Source organism: Lithobates pipiens, unplaced genomic scaffold, assembly GCF_037356315.1.
Source record: "Lithobates pipiens isolate NorthernLeopardFrog02 unplaced genomic scaffold, aLitPip1_a1.2 Scaffold_19, whole genome shotgun sequence".
Classification (NCBI taxonomy): Eukaryota; Metazoa; Chordata; class Amphibia; order Anura; family Ranidae; genus Lithobates; species Lithobates pipiens.
Window position 1 is genome coordinate 421,708,751 of NW_027507764.1, and position 20,119 is coordinate 421,728,869.

Consider the following 20,119-nt stretch of genomic DNA (forward strand, 5'->3'; position numbering starts at 1 on the left):
AAAGCCATATACAGATCTATCATAAGCCATATCCCAAAAAAACTTAAAATTTTCAGTGGCATATAATCAACATCTTGAAAGTGTAAAGGATCAACGTGTTTTTTTATGATGTTCTTCCTCAGGATCTACGCTTGTGCATAAACCGTTAATATGGCTAGGATGGCAGATGTAAAAACTTGGAGGGATGAAAACAATCACTAGTAGACAGAAACCTTAAGAGTAATGTACTTATGATATCTGCTTATAAATCTTCGTCTTCAAACTGTCCAGTGCAGTCCACAATTACTAATACTTTTCAGTATTACCTTCAAACAACTTGCCAGCCAACTGAACCAACTATATTACTTTTGTCCAGTGCCGGTGATGTGTCCAATATTGTCCCCCGGATAGTGTCCACCCTGTACTGCGCTTGCGTAGTACAGAGGACAAGGAGATGCTGAAGGTCACCGAAGATGGACGCCTGCGCTGCGAGTCCAGGTTCAAGCCCCACCAGCCAAGTGGACATAGAGAGTTAGAATAAAAAACAGCCGAGCAAATTGAGGCCATGCCCGAAGCGTGGCGAGGGGCCCTGTTACTGTGTGCTACCGTATGTCCACCGGGATGGTGGGGCTTGCACCTGGACTCAGTGCGCAGGCGCTGTTCTTCTTCTGAGACTTTTGGAGTCTCCTTCTCCTCTGTACTGCGCAAGGGCTGTGCAAGTACAGAGCAGACACTATATGGCCGGACAGTTTTTTGACAGAACACCGGTCTTCCATTCACCCATAACGTCAGCAGAGATGCCATCTGCGTCTCTGGCACAATTTAAAGTTCCATTTTTGTGGTCTCCTCCTAGGGGTTGGTGGACTCCCCGATTGTTTTTGCTCAGAATTTGATAGGGATGGTGCCTGAATGGGGTTGACAAGTAGGGCTTGCTACACAGTTCATATTTTTAACCTGATGTTCAGCAAAGTCCTCTTTCACGCATGGGTGTTTTCATTTCAATGGGGTGCTGTCTCCATATTTTAGTTCATACATGTCTTGAGTAGGAGTAAGTAGATTCTGGAGAGTTTGAAGTATTTTTAAATTGCTTTTTAGTGAAAATTTTGTGTTTATGCACAATATACTGTAAATGAAGGGGAGACTTTATAATTATTCCTTTAATCACCTTTGCCACAGAGCTATCATTGGCAAAGAGGAGACTCTCGAAAATAGTAAAGTGAACGCATAAATCTTATACATATTTGTATTTACTGTTTATGCTGAAGCCTAAAAATATAAAGTATTTTAAAGACAAAACTTTTATAGTTTTGAATAAAAGGGGAAGAATGAAACTAAGTTTTGTTGCAAAAAATATATATATATATATATATATATATATATATATATATATATATATATATAAAATACTCCACTCAGTTTCTAGTTCAAAAGGCTGTGTACAATGACAGTCCACTAAATCTAAGGCCTGATAAGCTGCTATGTATTACATTTATATTTTACAATATATAACATACAGATATATTTTAAAATACATCTTAAGGTTTCTACAATATGTAACAGTCTAAACCAGGGGTCTCAAACTGGTGGCCCTCCAGCTGTTGCAAAACTTCAAGTCCCATGAGGCGTTGCAAGGCTGACAGTTACAAGCATGACTCCCACAGGCAGAGGCATGATGGGACTTGTAGTTTTTCAACAGCTGGAGGGCTGCCAGTTTGAGACCCCTGGTCTAAACAGGTCCAATCCAATTGCTATAAAGAAACACAAAAGTAATAATAGTGCCTTGAAAAAGCACCCCTTGAAATTTTCCACATTTTGTCATGTTAGAACCACAAACAATGTATTTTATTGGGATTTAATGTGATAGACCAACACAAAGTGGCACATAATTATGAAGTCGAAGGAAAATGATAAATGGTTTTCAAATTTTTTTACAAATAAATATGTGAACAGTGTGGCATAAATTTGTATTCAGCCCCCCAGAATCAATACTTAGAACCTGTAGAACCACCTTTTACTGCAATGTCTCTACCAGCTTTGCACATCTAGAGTGCCATTTTTGCCCATTCTTCTTTAATAGCTCAAGCTCTGTCAGATTGGATGGAGAGCGTCTGAACAGCAATTTTCAAGTCTTGCCACAGATGCTTAATTTGATTTAGGTCTGGACTTTGAATGGGCCATTTTATCTAAACCAGTCCATTGTAGCTCTGGCTGTATGTTTAGGGTCATTGTCCTACTGGAAGGTGAACCCCTGCCCCAGTCTCAAGATTTTTGCAGACTCTAACAGGTTTTCTTCTAAGATTGCCCTGTATTTGGCTCCATCCATCTTCCCATCAACTCTGACCAGCTTTCCTGTCCCTGCTGAAAAAAAGCACCCCTACAACATGATGCTGCCACACATAGCACTTTGCTTTCAGGCCAAAAAGTTCAATTTTGGTCTCATCTGACCAGAGCAGCTTCTTCCACGTTTGCCATGTTCCCCATATGGCTTCTCGCAAACGGGACTTCTTATGGCTTTCTTTCAACAATGGCTTTCTTCCATAAAGGCCAGATTTGTTGACTAATAGTTGTCCTAGGGACAGATTCTCCCACCTGAGCTGCAGGTCCTCCAGTGTTACCATGGGCCTATTGGCAGCTCGGCCTGTCAGTTTAGGTGGACAGCCATGTCTTGGTAGTTTTGCCATGCTCTATTTTCAGATGATGGATTGAACAGTGCTCCGTGAGATGTTCAAAGATTGGGATATTTTTTTTAATAGCCTAACCCTGCTTTAAAGTGATTGTGAAGTCTAATAAAAAACAAAACAAAAAAAACTAAACAAAAAAAACACACACAACAAAACATATACTTACCTGCTCTATGCAGTTGGTTTTGCACAGGGCAGCCTGTATCCTCCTCTTCTCAGGTGCCTCTTTGCTGCTCCTGGCCCCTCTCTCCTGACGAATGCCCCCACAGCAAGCAGCTTGCTATGAGGGCAACCAAGCCGAGCTGCAGCTCCTTGTATCCAGACACGGAGCTGCCATTAGGTCCCATCCCCTCTCTCCCTGGATTTGCTAACTGACTTTGATTGACAGCCGCGGGGAGCCAATGGCGCTGCTGTCTTTCAGCCAATCAGGAGGGAGAGGGATTTGTGGACATCGCTGGACAGAGATGGGGCTCAGATAAGTATTAGGAGTGCTGGGGAGGCTGCTACACACAGAAGGCTTTTTTTATCTTAATGCATAGAATGCACTAAGATAAAAAAAAACCTTCAGCCTTTACAACTCCTTTAAACTTTAAACACCTTTCTGGTGTGTTCCTTGGCATTCATGATGCGGTTTGTTCACTAAGGTTCTCTAACAACCCCCTGAGGGCTGCACAGAACAGTTTTATTTATACTGAGATTAACATAAACACACAGAGGGACTATATTTACTCAATTGGGTGTCAAATTCGCTGCACTCGATTTTATTTAGGGCTATCAGAGTAAAGGGGGCTGAATACCAATGCACGCCACACTTTTCAGATATTTATAAAAATTTAAAAAAAAGTAACCATTTATCATTTTCCTTCCACTTCACAATTATTTGTGTTGGTCTATCACATTAAATGTCAATAAAATACACTTATGTTTTTGGTTGTAACATGACAAAACGCAGAAAATGTCAAGGGGTATGAATAATTTTTCAAGGAACTTTCTATATCTATCTATCCATCCATCTCTTTACCTATCCCGAGAAAGCAAATGCATCCATTATTAGTTTCTCAGACACTCCCTTTCCTGTACACTGTGGCTCACAGTCGAAGGGTTTCAATAGCTGCCAATCCAAAAAGCAGTGGGCCTGGGTGCTAGTGCCTTCTGGATTCATGGAAGCTAGGTGTTATTTAACGCAGAAGACAGCGGACATCTTATGGAGGTATACAAGTACTGCAAGAGCAGCTTTGCATTGAAAGAGTATTGCAGCAAGTTTTTTTGCCTTTTTTTTTTTTTTTTTTGATTGTTTTTATAAACCAGCAATGGCATCACACATGAGTCAGCAGGAGTACCCTCAGCATATGGTGCAGGAGCAGAGCGGGTATTTAACACAGCAAGAACTTTCAAAAACCTGCTGAACAGCAGCAAAGCTGTGGTATTTAAAGACTCTGGTCCTAATTAAGGGAAGTACATATGATCCTTTATAAGTGACCCAGAGGTGACAAGGCCACTTTAAGTAAATAAATGAAGTACACCTCAATTATTGAAAACCATTCTGCAGCACACATATTGACCCGTTTAGTGTATGCATGTTTTTTTTTTTATCCACATTCTCAATAGCTTTCTAATATTTATTGCTGCATACCATTGTTCTAAAAACTATGCACTTCAACATGCCTCTTTTTGGAGGCACATACTGCCATCTGGTGGTAACCTGACATACTACAAATATTTTAAAAATACAACTATTAATAATAATAATTATTATTATTATTATTATTATTATTATTATTATTATTATTATTATACAGGTTTTATATAGCGCCAACAGTTTGTGCAGCGCTTAACAAAATAAAGGCAGACATTACAATTTGGTACAAGAGGAATCAGAGGGCCCTGCTCATTAGAGCTTACATATAGAACAATAAAAGTATTAATAAAATAAATAATATTAAATAGAATGAATAAAATTTAGTCTTTAAGAAATGTGGGATGCACGTGAATATTTAAAACCCAGGCTTTAAAGAAAAAACAAACAGAGCATAGACGAATTGGCTTCTTGTTTGCTTTGTAATGCCAGATCCATGACTACAGTACAAGTTGTTAAGTCACTCATCAGCACTTCATGCAAAGCCTTGAAAACAAAGTACATGGCAGAGTTCCCTAGTGTTTTATCAACCATCGCAAACCCAAGAAACCTTTGAACTCGATTTATGTAGTTTAAAAAAAAAAAAAAAAAAAAAGTAAGCTTGAAAAGACAAAATAAGTAACTAAGTAAATAAGTTTATTACTTTGAAAAGAAAAGCTATGTATAAATTACTATCAACTACTTTTTATGATTCAAAACAATTAAAAAGGCCAGGCCACCCAAAACATATTTACATTTTTGGAAAATGTTGGAAATACTGAATTTCTTACATCTCTCAAAGGCTTGGCGAAATCTTTGTACTTGACTTCCCAGGTCTGCACACCTGTTAAAGTGTAACTATAACCTTTATATGAAACATTACTGGCAGGTAGGTTTGTATTGCAATAGAGACTCATCATGCCTCTTCTGCAATAAATACTTCCTACCTGCCGGCCAGCAATACATCTTTTGAATGTACACTAAGCCATGCATGCACCGCACAGTGTATGAATTAACGCCCCTCTGAACGTATGGGAATTTTGTTATCCCAGGCAAAAATGCCAACCCAAAGAAGACTGGATGAAGATGCCAGGGGCAGATGTTGCAATCCTGGGCACAAGGTGATTACAGCAGACTTTAGTTCCGCTTTAAAAACTTTACTTTCTCCAGGTTGGATCCCTTACCTTTTTTTTTTTTTATTTTATTTTTTTTACCATTACAGAGAATTCCATACACGATGGACAGGAACACGTAAAATTCCTGACTGCTCAGAAAGCACAGATTTATGGCAGGGGATATCTTGAATATCACATATAAGAACCAAGAATTAAATAATGACCCAGCACACCAAACTCTACCGAGAACTAAAATATCACTTTTTATTAGGCCGAGCCTTAATGCAAAGTTATTTTAATATAAAAAACTGTAGAATAGGGAAGTGTCCTGTTTTACAGACTTTTTTTACCCCCCTTTCTGTTTCGAAAGAACATCACCAAATCTGAAATGGCTAAAAATAAAAAATAAAAAATAACCCATTATACTTTCAGAAAATCCAGGATAACTGGTATAAAAAATAAACATAAAAAGATGCAGTTTTATAGGCTCATGGAGCCCTCTGCTAAATGCAAAATATGATTTACCGTTTTTTCAACTTGTGTGGGTATGCCTTTGAGCAATTTTAGAACTGAGCAGGTCTGAACCAATTAAATAAATATCATCCTCCTAAAGTGGATGTGAGCTTTGCTTGCACTGTTCCAAGTTGTGCTATCTAAAAACACAGTGTAGAAGAGATATGGACACTTAAAGGGTGTACTTTTTAGGTCTCTTCCAAACCAACTTTTTTTTTTTTTTTCTGTCTGCATGCCAATTGTGGTTATCTGTACCCAGGGCCGTCTTTAATATTGATTGGACCCTGAGCAAAATTTTTCTTGGGCCGCCCATGCAATTTCATTTTCCACCTTCTCTGAGACATACAATAAATAGCAGCTAGACTTAAAATCAGTTTACTGTATCAGATCAGGCAGCAATTGCGATTGGTTGCCAGCTGTTACAGCATATCATTACTGCTTACTGACTGGTTGCTAGAGGTTACAGCACACATTACGGCTCACTGATTAGTTGCTAGAGGTTACAGCACATCACCTCCTCACTGCAGGGGGGGCATGATATACATATGAATGCCGCCTTTATTTACATATCAATGCCGCTGGCTGCAGCTGTTTACTTATGAATGCTGCTGCTATTTACATATGAATGCAGGTTATTTACATGTAAACACAGGGTCTGCAGGTAAGTTATCCGTACACAACAACAATAGGGCAGAGCATGGCAGCATTAGTACCAGCACATCACACTGAGATATCGGGACACAGCACAGGACTAAAACCTCAAGGGAAAAGGGAATTTAAACGGACATAGTTAGCAGGTATGAGGCAGCTGCTTTGGGCCCCACAACAATGACATGGCCCAGGGCAGCTGCCCCTTTTGCCCTGCCTTAAAGACGGCCCTGTCTGTACTCACTGTAAAGCATGCCCAGCACAGCCCCAGCATCTGTAGATGCAAGAATGGATGCCAAAATAATGTAGCTCCAATGTAAATTTGTGGTTGTTACATCATCAGTGCCCATCTAAAAGGGCTAATCAAGAAAACGCAGTAGCGGTGGAGAGCTCGCACTTCCAAGAACAAGCGTGCTATAAAGTGCAGGAATCAAGCAAAACAGTGACACAAGGTAGGACCATCCTGCTATAACAGCAAACAAAGAAACCTAGAAAATATACATTTTGCTTTACACAAACTTCTATACTTAAAAATGGAACAGCAGAAAGCAAATACCCCAATCACAAGCCAAAGCCAGCAGGGGGTCTGATGTCTTGAAGAGTGTTTACTCAGAGGGAGAAAAGAGCAAAAGAGCAAAGAAAGACATGAAAAAAAAAAAAAAAAAAACTTCTTGAGAAAAACCCAGAGACTCTGTATGCCGACTACACCAGCACTGAACGTGGCATTAAGAAAACAGATTTGTTATTCTATACTGAGAACACGGAAGCCTGGCATAGAGCTTTCTCTAAATATTACAAGAAAATTACAATGGGAGGTATCTACAAGGGCAGGTGGATCAAGGTCAGGGATGATAATTGTGCAGTACGCACCCTGAGCATATATCACAATGGCACCATCATGGCACAAGGCACAGACGAACAATTAGAGGAGTTTACGCAATTCTTCCCCCAAATTAAAGATCAGGCCAAGGTTTATAAGGATTTAAAAACTACAGATAAAAATGATGAGAAACAGATACCAGCAAAGTCCATAGACATGCCTGATGTCCCCTCACCCAACATCCTCAGAGATTGCTTATCTCATCTAGAGAGAGATTTTGTACAGTTCAAAGAACAGCTTCGAAGACAGTTAGGTGACAAAAATGTAAATGACCAGCTGAGGGAAGAGCTGAACACATTCGAGTCTGAAATCAAATCTGTCCTATTAGAAATTAGATCTACAATGCAACAGCTACAACAAGAAAATGCTCAATTGAGGGAATAAATAAATGCACTAAAATCACAAATGATACTCCACAATCATGAAACAGAATTAACCACTTGCCGACCGCCGCACGACGATGTACGTCGACAGAATGGCACGGGCAGGCATATGGGCGTACATGTACGTCCTTGCCTTCCCACGGGTGGGGGGCCCGATCGGGCCCCCCCCGGTGCCAGCGGCGGTCGGTATCCGTTCAGGAGCGATCAGGGATGAGGGGGTGGCCATTCGTTCATGGCCACCCCCTCGCGATCGCTCCTGACGAATGGAAGTGAAGCGTGACATCACTTCCTCTCCTGTAATGTAAACACAGGCAGAGGAACTGATGTAATCTCTCCTCCGTGTCGGTATTTTTCGTTGCGGCACAGAGGAGAGAGGATCGGTGAGTTGCACCAACACTACACAATACAGTAGAACATGCCAGGCACACTCTCACCCCCCCTTCACCCCCCCAATCACCCCTGCACCCCCAGTCACAGTGACACCAATTGCATTTTAATTTTTTTATTTTTTTGCATTGGTGTCATTTGTGACTGTAATAACTGTTAGGGCAGTTAGGGTTAGCCCCCTTTAGTTCTAGGGTACCCCCCTAACCCCCCCAATAAAGGTTTAACCCAGTGATCACCCCCGTCGCCAGTGTCACTAATGCTGGGTTCACATTGCAGCTGTTTATGAGAACGGATGTGATTTTGCACCGCACTGCAGTGCAAATCACATCCGATCTCTATGCGATTCGAGTTCAGCCATACAGATAGTATGGCTGAATTCGCATCGCACCCGCCGCAAACTCGCACGGGACCCTTTTTTTGGTCCGCAGCAGAATCGGATCGCATGGGTGTTCACACCATGCGATCCGATTCCTGTCCGAGTTTGCAGATCGCACTGCGATATGCGAACTGATCTGGGGGTGTCATTAACATTTCACTGACACTCCCAGCAGTTCGCATAGGGCAGTGTGATGCGGGAACCCACCGCGGATTCGTGGCGTTCCCGCATCGCTCCAGTGTGAACCCAGCCTAATAAGCGATCGTTTTTCTGATCGCTGTATTAGTGTCACAGGTGACGCTAGTTAGGCAGGTAGGCATTTAGGTTCGCCGCAGCTTTTTATAGCGCCAGGGACCCCCATATACTACCGCATAAAGCCCCCTGATTGCCCCCTAGTTAACCCTTTCACCAGTGATCACCATATAACTGTTACAGGTGACGCTGGTTGGTTAGTTATTTTTTTATAGTTTCAGGGCACCCGCCATTTATTACCTAATAAAGGTTTAACCCCCTGATCACCCGGCGGGTGATATAAGTTTGAGGGTCAGATAAGGTCTTCGTCGCCCCAGGCAGCGTCAGGTTAGTGCCAGTACCGCTAACACCCACGCGCAAAGCATACACCTCCCTTAGTAATATAGTATCTGATCAGATCTATATTAGCGTCGCCAGCAGTTTAGGTTTCCCAAAATGCATTGTTAGCGGGATCAGCCCAGATACCTGCTAGCACCTGCGTTTAGCCCCTCCGCCAAGCCCAGCCCAGCCCACCCAAGTGCAATATCGATCGATCGATCACTGTCACTTACAAAACACAACACACATAACTGCAGCGTTCGCAGAGTCAGGCCTGATCCCTGCGATCGCCAACAGTTTTTTTTGTAGCGTTTTGATACAGTCGCTGACAGCCTAGGTGCTTTTTTACCTGTGAGTCTCACCAGTGTACCCCTAAATTTAGGGGTGTCTACTTTCCAAAATGGGGTCATTTGGGGGGGGGGTTTGTGCCATCTTGGCATTTTATGGCCTTCAAAACTGTAATAGGTAGTGAGGAGTGAAGTCAAAAATTTACGCCCTTAGAAAGCCTGAAGGCGGTGCTTGGTTTTCGGGGCCCCGTATGCGGCTAGGCTCCCAAAAAGTCCCACATATGTGGTATCTCCGTACTCAGGAGAAGCAGCAGAATTTATTTTGGGGTGTCATTTCACATATGCCAATAGCATGTGTGAGCAATATATCATTTAGTGACAACTTTGGGGAAAAAAAAAAAAAAATATTAAAAGTTTGTAATTTTCCCGCAACTTGTGGCAAAATATAAAATATTCCATGGACTCAACATGCCTCTCAGCAAATAGCTTGGGGCGTCTACTTTCTAAAATGGGGTCATTTGTGGGTGTTTTGTGCCATCTTGGCATTTTATGGCCTTCAAAACTGTGATAGGTAGTGAGGAGTGAAATTACAAATGTATGCCCTTAGAAATCCTGAAGGCGGTGCTTGGTTTTCGGGGCCCCGTACGCGGCTAGGCTTCCAAAAAGTCGACCACATGTGGTATCCCCGTACTCAGGAGAAGCAGCAGAATGTATTTTGGGGTACAATTCCACATATAACCATGGCATGTGTGAGCAATATATCATTTAGTGACAACTTTGTCATTATTCAATCGCTTGAGGCAAAAAAATAAAATATTCAATGGGCTCAACATGCCTCTTATCAATTTCCTTAGGGTATCTACTTTCCAAAATGGGGTCATTTGGGGGGGTTTTGTACTGCCTTGCCTTTTTGGCACCTCAAGAAATGAGATAGGCAGTCATAAACTAAAAGCTGCGTAAATTCCAGAAAACGTACCTTAGTTTGTAGATGTGACAACTTTTGCGCAAACCAATAAATATACAGTTATTGACTTTTTTTTTTTACCAAAGACATGTGGCTGAATACATTTTGGCCTAAATGTATGACTAAAATTGAGTTTATTGGATTTTTCTAATAACAAAAAGTAGAAAATATCATTTTTTTTTCAACATTTGCGGTCTTTTTACATTTATATCGCAAAAAATAAAAATCGCAGTCAGTCAAATACCTTTAAAAGAAAGCTCTATTTGTGGGAAAAAAAGGACGCAAATTTTGTTTGGGTACAACATTGCATGACCGCGCAATTACCAGTTAAAGCAGCGCAGTGCCAAATTGTAAAAAGACCTCTGGTCATTGACCAGCAAAATGGTCCGGTCTGAAAGTGGTTAAAAGGGATGATCTGGCTTAGACTACCGACAGGCAAAAATTACTATTAGACTTCCTTACCAAATACGGAACTTCCCAAATAGAGATAGACAACATACAAACTTTAGACGGACAGATTACCACTGAAGAACTTAACTTAGCATTGAAGCAATTAAAGCCTGGCAAAAGTCCGGGTCCTGATGGCCTGACTGTTGGATACTATAGGACTTTTCAGGAGATACTCTCCCCGCACCTTCTAAACATGTTTAATTCTCTTTCTCCCGCAGACTCAGTCAATAAAGATTTATTAGAAGCTCACATAACGTTGATTTCCAAACCCGGTAAAGATGACACCATTGTTACAAATTATAGGCTCATCTCACTTCTGAACGTGGATGTAAAATTATTTGCCCAAATTCTAGCTAACCGCCTCCTCCGGATTCTCCCACAAATAATTTCGCTAGACCAAGTCGGTTTTGTTCCTGGAAGAAAGGCTAGGGACAATACTATAAAAGCATTGCATATACAACACTGGCTTACTAATAAATCACAACAAAAAGTTTTTTTCCTATCGTTGGATGCGGAGAAGGCGTTCGACAGGGTAGCATGGGACTATGTAGCCGCTACCTTACAAACGTTGGGCATACCCGCACATTTTCGACAAATGGTGGCGATGTTGTATTCCTTTCCCACAGCTAAAGTAAGAATCAATGGATGCCTGTCGGACGCCTTCTCCGTGTCGAACGGAACTCGACAGGGATGCCCGCTTTCGCCACTAATTTTCATTCTTACTCTTGAACCCCTTTTACGAAAACTTAGGGAAAATAATGATATTAAAGGCATCGATATCGGACATAAACAATATAAAGTAGCGGCATATGCCGATGACATTCTTTTGTTCCTTTCAGACCCGCTAATTACACTACCGAACATCTTAAACGACTTCATGCTTTTCAACAAATTGTCCAACCTGCAAATTAACTTTTCAAAATCGAAAGCTTTAAATGTCTCTCTCCCCTCGGCCACCGTTGACCTCTGTAAGCTAAATTTCCCCTTTAGCTGGGAACCCAAAGCCCTCACATACCTAGGAATACAACTACCCTCCTTGCTAGACGACCTCTACGACAAACTACAAACCATTCCTTCAATCCTTACAAAATGACCTCTCCACATGGACGAATGGCAAGTTCTCTTGGTTTGGCCGCATAGCTATCATAAAAATTAACATCTTGCCTTGCATTTTATACATAATGCAAACTGTGCCGATTAAACTTCCTGCACTATTTTTTGCGACCTACAAGAGGTTGTGCAGAAACTTTATATGGGCATCAAAATCCCCCAGGATAAGTTGGGACACACTAGCGCTGCCTAAAGCTCTAGGGGGTCTTAGCCTACCAGACATACGTAGGTATCACTCAGCTTGCCACCTTACAAGAATCATTGATTGGCATGTGCACACAGCTACGAAAGATTGGATAAACTTAGAGGACTCATTCGACCCTATTCCTATAATGCACTTGCCGTGGATCTCTGAGAGAAAAACACGCCTAAAGCTGCTACCACGCACCCGCTCACAGGTGCATCAGTGCGAGTGTTTAGGGACGTAGCCGCGCAATTAAACTGGACTACATCTCAGGGTCCGATGACTCCCCTAACTAACAATCCAGATTTCCCCCCTGGAATTTCCACTCGAGAGACAGCGAGAGATTCTGAGAGGCAGATTTTGCGAGCTTCACAATTAGTTGTAAATGGTACAATCCTTCCTTTTCGAGAGATGGGTCTGTCCCTCCCCGGTTATGATATCCCATTCTTTAAATTTCTACAACTCCGACACTTCCTCCACAGTGCTGCTCAGCTATCACACTGGAGTAGAAATTTGAACTCATTCGAAACTTTGTGCGTAGGTACACCTCCTCTCAGGCACCTCATTTCGGAGGTATACTCACTACTGTTCAAAAAACACGACTCCAAAGACTTGCTAGTGGTACGCAACTGGGAGAAGGACCTTAACCTAGATCTCGCGAATGAGGAGTGGGAACAAGTCTTTCGTAACATTCACAAAAGCTCGGTTAACGTATCAACTCAGGAGAACTCATATAAAGTTTTCACGAGATGGTACCGAACGCCGATCATACTACATAAGTTCTTTCCCTCTGTTTCTCCATTATGCTGGCGGTGCGGCCAAGCAACTGGAACTATTCTACACATCTGGTGGGAGTGTACGCTAATTACATCCTTTTGGGAAAACATTCACAAATTAATTTCAGAAATTACATCGAGAACGCTAGACTTTACGCCGATGCAATTTTTGCTAAACTACGCACCCACTTCATATATAAGCCTCAAGCACTCAATCATACCGCATCTAATAAATGCAGCTAAACAATGTATCCCTTTTCTCTGGAGGACTACAACACCTCCAACAGTGGAGAACTGGATTACAAGGGTTGAAAAAATCTCTGAGATGGAACAATTAATCCATCAAGCTCATAATACTCCTGCTAAATACACGGCACTGTGGACATGTTGGATTACCTATAGGACCTCCCTGTGATTCGACGACTATAGTCAAATATATTAAGCCCCTTTCAACGTTGTCCTTATGTTGGAGTACTACTTTACAGCACATAGTGATAAATACAAACAGCAACACTTAGGTAGTAAACTGTATAAAATAACTTTACTGTGGGTCTAAAGGACTCCAGCCAAGAGTCCAAGGGAAAGTACACATTAGGTGGATGCTAGGAATTGAAGTAAGAGCGTGTCATCACCGCACAGGTGCAATTAGGTAAAGCTCCCTAGACTTTGGACTACAGCTTATTAATGGAACGGATGTGTCCCTACCCCCTCTGCACAGCAAGCTCCCGTAAGGGGTGCGGAGGCGGAGTAGGGAGTATCTAGTGACATATGTTTCCATAGTCATTATCGCAGCATACAAATTGATTACTTATTCTCAGCAGGCCTTACACGTATCGAAATGAGCCTCTCTCAGAATCAGTAGGAAGGTTTAGATGTGATGTTTATATGGTCTTACTAGGGCTTATTAGGACGAGGTAATAGGATTTACTTTGAATTCTTCTCTTTACTATACAATACTAAAAGGTGTGAAAAGATGTATATATTTTCGTGATATAATGAATGCTATTGTACTATGTTAACCGTAAGGGACAATTGTATTCCCATACTATGTATATTGTAATGGTTTTTACACTTGTAATTAATTAATAAAAATTATATTGGGGAAAAAAAAAAAAAAGAAGAAGGGGGATGATCTGTACAAAGTGCCCATCAACAGACTGGTGAGACTCATCAACTTCCTAAAATTAACATTACAAAGCCCAGCAACAGCCAACTCCAATAATCCAGAAACCCCAAACAAATCATCAAACTACAAGAACAGGCAACAAACTCATGAAATAGTTTTGAAAAAATAAACTCAAATGGGAAATACCTTTGGGAAATAAGCCTAAACGGCTGTTCCCAGGAACAAGATTCTCCAAAATTCATTGTTCCACAACTGAACAGGCAACAGGAGTCAATGATCCATATTTCACGAACCCCAAACATTTCATCACACACAGGCACAAACATCAAGGAACAACAGGAAGTTATCGTGGACAAATTACTGCAACTAACAGACTGCAAAACAAAAAATTCCAAGGTAATTCTGTCCTCCCTTCTTCCAAGGAGGGACATACCAAACAACATAAACAAATCAACACAGAGCTGGCAGACAAAACCAGGTCAAAGCGTTCCATCAACCTGGCACACCACCATTCTAGAATACCCCGACACCTCTATGACAACAAACATACGAAAAAACAAGGGGTCAGTCACCTGGCAAGAGAATTCAAAGACATTGTTCTTGAGAGAACTCATAACCCTGAACATGGCACAAACCATTCTCAGACATTCACAATTAAAAAACGGCAAGACCCCAAACCTCCCCAATAATACAATACAATACAACAACAATACACAGACGAAAACAGGGCCATGAAGATGGCAAGAATGGAGTAAACCACCCACCCCAAGATGGATGTTAAGATCACTACAGAGCAGAGAAAAGGACAGGATAAGAACCTCCTCAGCGCATCATGCTATAAACTAAGTGACTGAGCAAAAAAGACAACGACAACCACCCATAACCCGGTTTGTCCCAGGAAATTTACCCATTACAAGGTATATTAATATACAAACAAAAAAAGACATCATTAGTAATCAGTAGCTGGAACATTCAGGGTCTAAACGCTTCAGCCTTCGGATCCAAAGTAAATGATCCAGATTTCAAGCAAAGACTATGTGAGAAGGACATACAAATCCTCCTGGAAACATGTACAGGATGAAACCCTACTGGCTATAGGGAATTCTCTGTCCCCGCACAGAAAGATAAAAACATCACACAGGGTGGGTGTTTAGGAGGAATACTAGTCTTGTATAAGGGAGGAGCTACATGGGAACATCAATGCAATAAAAATAAAAAAAATAAAAAGGGAGAGAGCCACATCTGGCTAAGAATAAGTAGCTCCATCCTTACCTGTCAGTCTAAAATCTACCTGTGTGCAGCATACATTGCCCCAGCAGAGCCCCCATATTTTAGAACAGACACCTATGTGTTTCTACAAAGTGAAGTTATATACTTCCAATACCTGGGACAAGTGCTCATCTGTGGAGACCTCAATGCTAGGACAGAAAGGGAAAGGGACTATACAAGTTCTGATGGCAACACTTATATAGTAGGCCATGCAAATTACGATCATGAGTCAATACAGATACAAACAAACAGCTATGACAGTACAACCAACAAAAATTTAAGAAAATTGCTGAATTTTTGTCGCAGTCTGGGCCTCTACATCCTAAAACAGCCATACCAAGAGAGACTCTCTAGGAACCTACACATTTAGCTCCCATGTAGGCAGCAGTGTGGTAGACTATGCCATCCCAGATATGAACCGCACACTCATTAATGGTTTTACAGTCACCCCACAACCAACTACTGCTATACATTAAATCTTCTAGCAAACCATCACCAAAATGCCACCGAGCCTCTCTCTTCAACCTGCCACCATCATTTAAATGGTCCAAACAGTCTACAACAAAATACAGAGGTGGTAACTGACAGACCAGACATTAAAAAACAGCTTGAAAACTTTCAAAACAACGCCTATGAGATAAGCCCACGAGGTGTGAACCAGGCAGCAAAGGGCTTCCATAAAATACTACACACCATCGCAGAAACAGCCCAGCTGAGAAAAGCCAACTACAAGAAACTATCCAACAAACGGTTCGACAAAGAATGCAAAGCATTAAGGAACACCTAACGGACATTAAACACTGCTCCCCAGATGTACACTCTGCACTATGCAAAGTGTTCAATCTGGTCTCGAGTGCTGGTTACTACCCTACAGTATGGAACCAAGGCCTCATAACACCCATCCATAAGAGTGGAGACCAGTATGATCCAGCCAACTTCAGGGGCATATGTGTCAGCAGCACGCTAGGGAAACTATTTTAACAGTATCCTCGACTTCCTGACACAACACAATGTCCTCAGCAGAAGTCAGGCAGGGTTCATGCCAAACCAACGCACTACAAACCACATCTACATCCTGCACAGCCTCATCAAGAACAATGTCCACAATACAGTTTGTGGACTTTAAGAAGGCATTTGACTCCATGTGGCACCCAGGCCTGTTCCTCAAACTATTGAAGACTGCAATAGGAGAGAAAACATATGTTATCAAGAGTTTATACACTGAAAACAGCTGCAGCATAAAGGTGAATGGAAAAAGAACTGAACACTTACGGCAGGCCTGAGGAGTCAGACAGGGCTGCAGCCGAAGTCCAACCCTCTTCAACATCTACACTACATCAATGAACTGGCTGCAGCTCTAGAATGCTCCCATGAACCAGGACTGACTCTACATGACACTGAGGTGAAGTTCCTGCTGTATGTGGATGGCCTCCTACTTCTGTCACCAAACAGAGAAAGGCCTACAAGACAGCCTGGAAGCCCTGGAGAAATACAGCACCACATGGGCACTACCAATCAACCAAAGCAAAACAAAAATCATGGTGTTCGGCCTAGAAAGTAACAAATCAGGAAGTTTCAAGCCAGCCATAGAGGCTCTAAAAGACAAAGGCATGCAGAGCCTTCTATGCCACCAGGAGAGAGCTGTACCACCTAAAACCACCAGTGAGTCTGGCTCAGAATATTTGACAGCGTCATTATTATTATTACTACACACGATTTATATAGTGCCAACAGTTTATGCAGCGCTTTACAACATATGGGGGGGAACAACACAATTACAGTACAGTTCAATACAAAAAGGTACAGGAGGGCCCTGCTCGTAGAGCTTACATTCTAAAGGGAGAGGGTGGTACAAAAGGTAATAGCTGCAGAGAATGATTTGATGGGTGTCATCATCCCAATTCTTCTTTATGACAGTGAAGTTTGGGGTCCTGTCACCTACCCAGACCGATCCAAATGGGACCCCAGCCCAAAAGAAATATTCCATCTGGAATTCTGCAAGCACCTCCTCCAAATCCATCTGAGCACCTCCAACTGTGCTTGTCGGTCTGAGTTGGGCTCCCTTACTTCTCGCCATACAGAAGAGGGTGCCATCATACTGGGACACACACACAAAAAAATAATAATAATAATAATAATAATAATAATAATAATAATAAAAATGCCATAAATCTATCCCCTATTTTGTAGATGCTATAACTTCCGCGCAAACCAATCAATATACGCTTATTGCAATTTCTTTTAAAAAAAATATGTAGAACAATACAGATCGGTCTTGTTTAAAGAGCAAAAAATATAAATCACAGAGGTGATGAAATACCACCAAAAGAAAGCTCTATTTGTGGGGAAAAAAAAGGATGTAAATTTTGTTTGGGTGCAACGTCTCATGACTGCGCAACTGTCAGTTAAAGTGACGCAGTGCCGTATTGCAAAAAGTGCTCTGGTCAGGAAGGGGGTAAATTCTTCCGGGGCTGAAGTGGTTAACCACTTGACCTCCATAAGATTTACCCCCCTTCGTGATCAGGCCAGTTTTTGTGAGACAGCACGGTGTTATTTTAACTGACAATTGGACATAATACATGTGACACTGTACCCAAATAAAATGTATGTCCTATTTTTCCCACAAATAGAGCTTTCTTTCAGTGGTATTTGATCAACTCTGTGGTTTTTATATTTTGCGCTATAAAAAAAAAAATTATATTATATTATTATATATATATATATATATATATATATATATATATATATATATATATATATATATTAGACAGTTTTGAAAACAGTATTTTTTTTTACATTCTGCTATAAAAACACATCCAATAAAAACAAAAGTAAAAAAATTACATTTCTTCATAAATTTAGGTCAATATGTATTCTGATACATATTTTTGGTAAAAACAATCCCATTAAGTGTATATTGATTGGTTTGCACAAAATTTAGTGTCTATAAACTATGGGATTTTTTTTTTTTATACTACTAATGGCGGCAATCAGCTATAGTGGGACTACGATATTGAGGTGGACGAATTGGACACAGACTTTTTTTCACACTTTTTGGGGACCAGTGACACCAATACACTGCTAAAAATATGCTCTGTCCCGGTCCTAATGACACTGGCAGGGAAGGGGTTTAACATCAGGGGCAATAAAAGGGTCAACTGTGTGCCTAGCTGGTGTTTCAGTGTAGTGGGGGGAGGTGCTTTTATTAGTGGAAGGCATGGATCGGCGTTCCCGTTTTCCATTCTCACTGCCTTGTTTACATAGGCAGACTGTCATTTTGCCTGTGTATGGAAGAGTTGGCAGGTGCTGGTGGACATAGAGTCTGCCATACCTGCCTATCAGCTCCCGCTGTGTAGAATCACAGCAAGAGTGGGCTGCCGGCATTACGTGCCCCAGGCCCAGAAGTGTCAGATCACGTTCGCGGTCTGGCACAGAGCGGCCGCCCTGCTACAGTAAATAACCAGTGGGGGGGAAGTTGAGACCATTAAATTGCAAGGTGGGGTCTCCGTAGATTGGACTTGTTTTTCCAGCACATCCCACAGATGTTTGAATGGACTGAGATCTAAAGGGAATTTGGAGGTCAACACCTCAAACTTGTTGCGTTTCTCAAACCATTTCTGCAGCGTGTCAGTGTGCACTATCCTGCTAGGGGTGTATTTGATCAGCATGAATGGCAGGACAAAAGGTTTTCCAGCAGAACACTGGCCAAAGCATCACACTGTTTTCACTGGATTACCATTATCCCATACTGTATCCTGGTGCCATCTCTTCCCCAGGTAAGCAACACACACGCACCTAGTCATCCACAGGATGTAAAAAAAATTAAAAAATAAAAACAGGATTCATCAGACTACAACACCTTGCCATAGTAGGAGCCTTGGGTTGTGGAAATGGGCACCCTGACTTGTCTGTAGTTACGCATCCCATACACAACAAACTGATGCCCATTTTTTCTGCTTTCAACACATCAACTTCAGGGACAACATGATTACTTTGGTGTAGTTATTTGCAAGCCAAAGCGATCACTGTTTTTGAGCTAAATATTTTGCGACCCCAGGTCAATATAGGGGTAAGATATGCGAGAGAAGCACTGATACAATGGAAGAGGTTTATATTTCAGTGTCATTATCCTTTACAGAGGAACCTCTATCCTTATATGCTGGGGTTAATTTATTACAGTAGAGCATTCCTACTTTGAAAAGTATATTTGCACGCTCTCAGTGCTTGATCATGCGGGAGGTAAAAAACTGCATTTGTTTGTGTTGGCAGCTGCTAGACAGACTACAGCTAAACAATGGTGTACACCAGACCTAGTGCAATGGTCTTTATGAAGCTGTCCAAAATTTAGATCAGTAAAAAGGTTAATACAGATACATTACCAGACACAATTTAGGTCTTTTAGGGGTGCATAGAGTGTTTTTCCCTCTCTATGCCAGCTTTTCTTAACCTTTTTATCCTGTAATAATTCCTTTTAATAATTGGGCCTTGGGAATCCCCTGCTAAAAGTGAAACGTTACTATATAAAAAAAAAATAATAATAAATAAATAAATAAATAAATAAATAATGTGCAAATAGGCTTTTTATTACAGAAGAGACATACTATGGGGTTGATTTACTAAAAATGAAGAGTGCAGAATCTGGTGCAGCTGTGCACGGTAGCCAATCAGCATCTAACTTTAGCTTGTTCAATTAGGTTTTGACAATAAAACCTGGAAGCTGATTCGTTTCTATGCAGGGCTGCACCAGATTTGGCACTCTCCAGTTTTAGTAAATCAACCCCTATGACTTCTGTAATAAAATATTCT

At 41.3% G+C, this 20,119-nt stretch overlaps 1 protein-coding gene across 3 annotated transcripts in view; it reads right to left on the reverse strand.

Annotated features, from left to right (window-relative positions):
• SLC35D4 (solute carrier family 35 member D4) overlaps positions 1-20,119 on the reverse strand; it is a 169,891-nt gene that overhangs the window by 135,959 nt on the left and 13,813 nt on the right. The window lies entirely within an intron of this gene.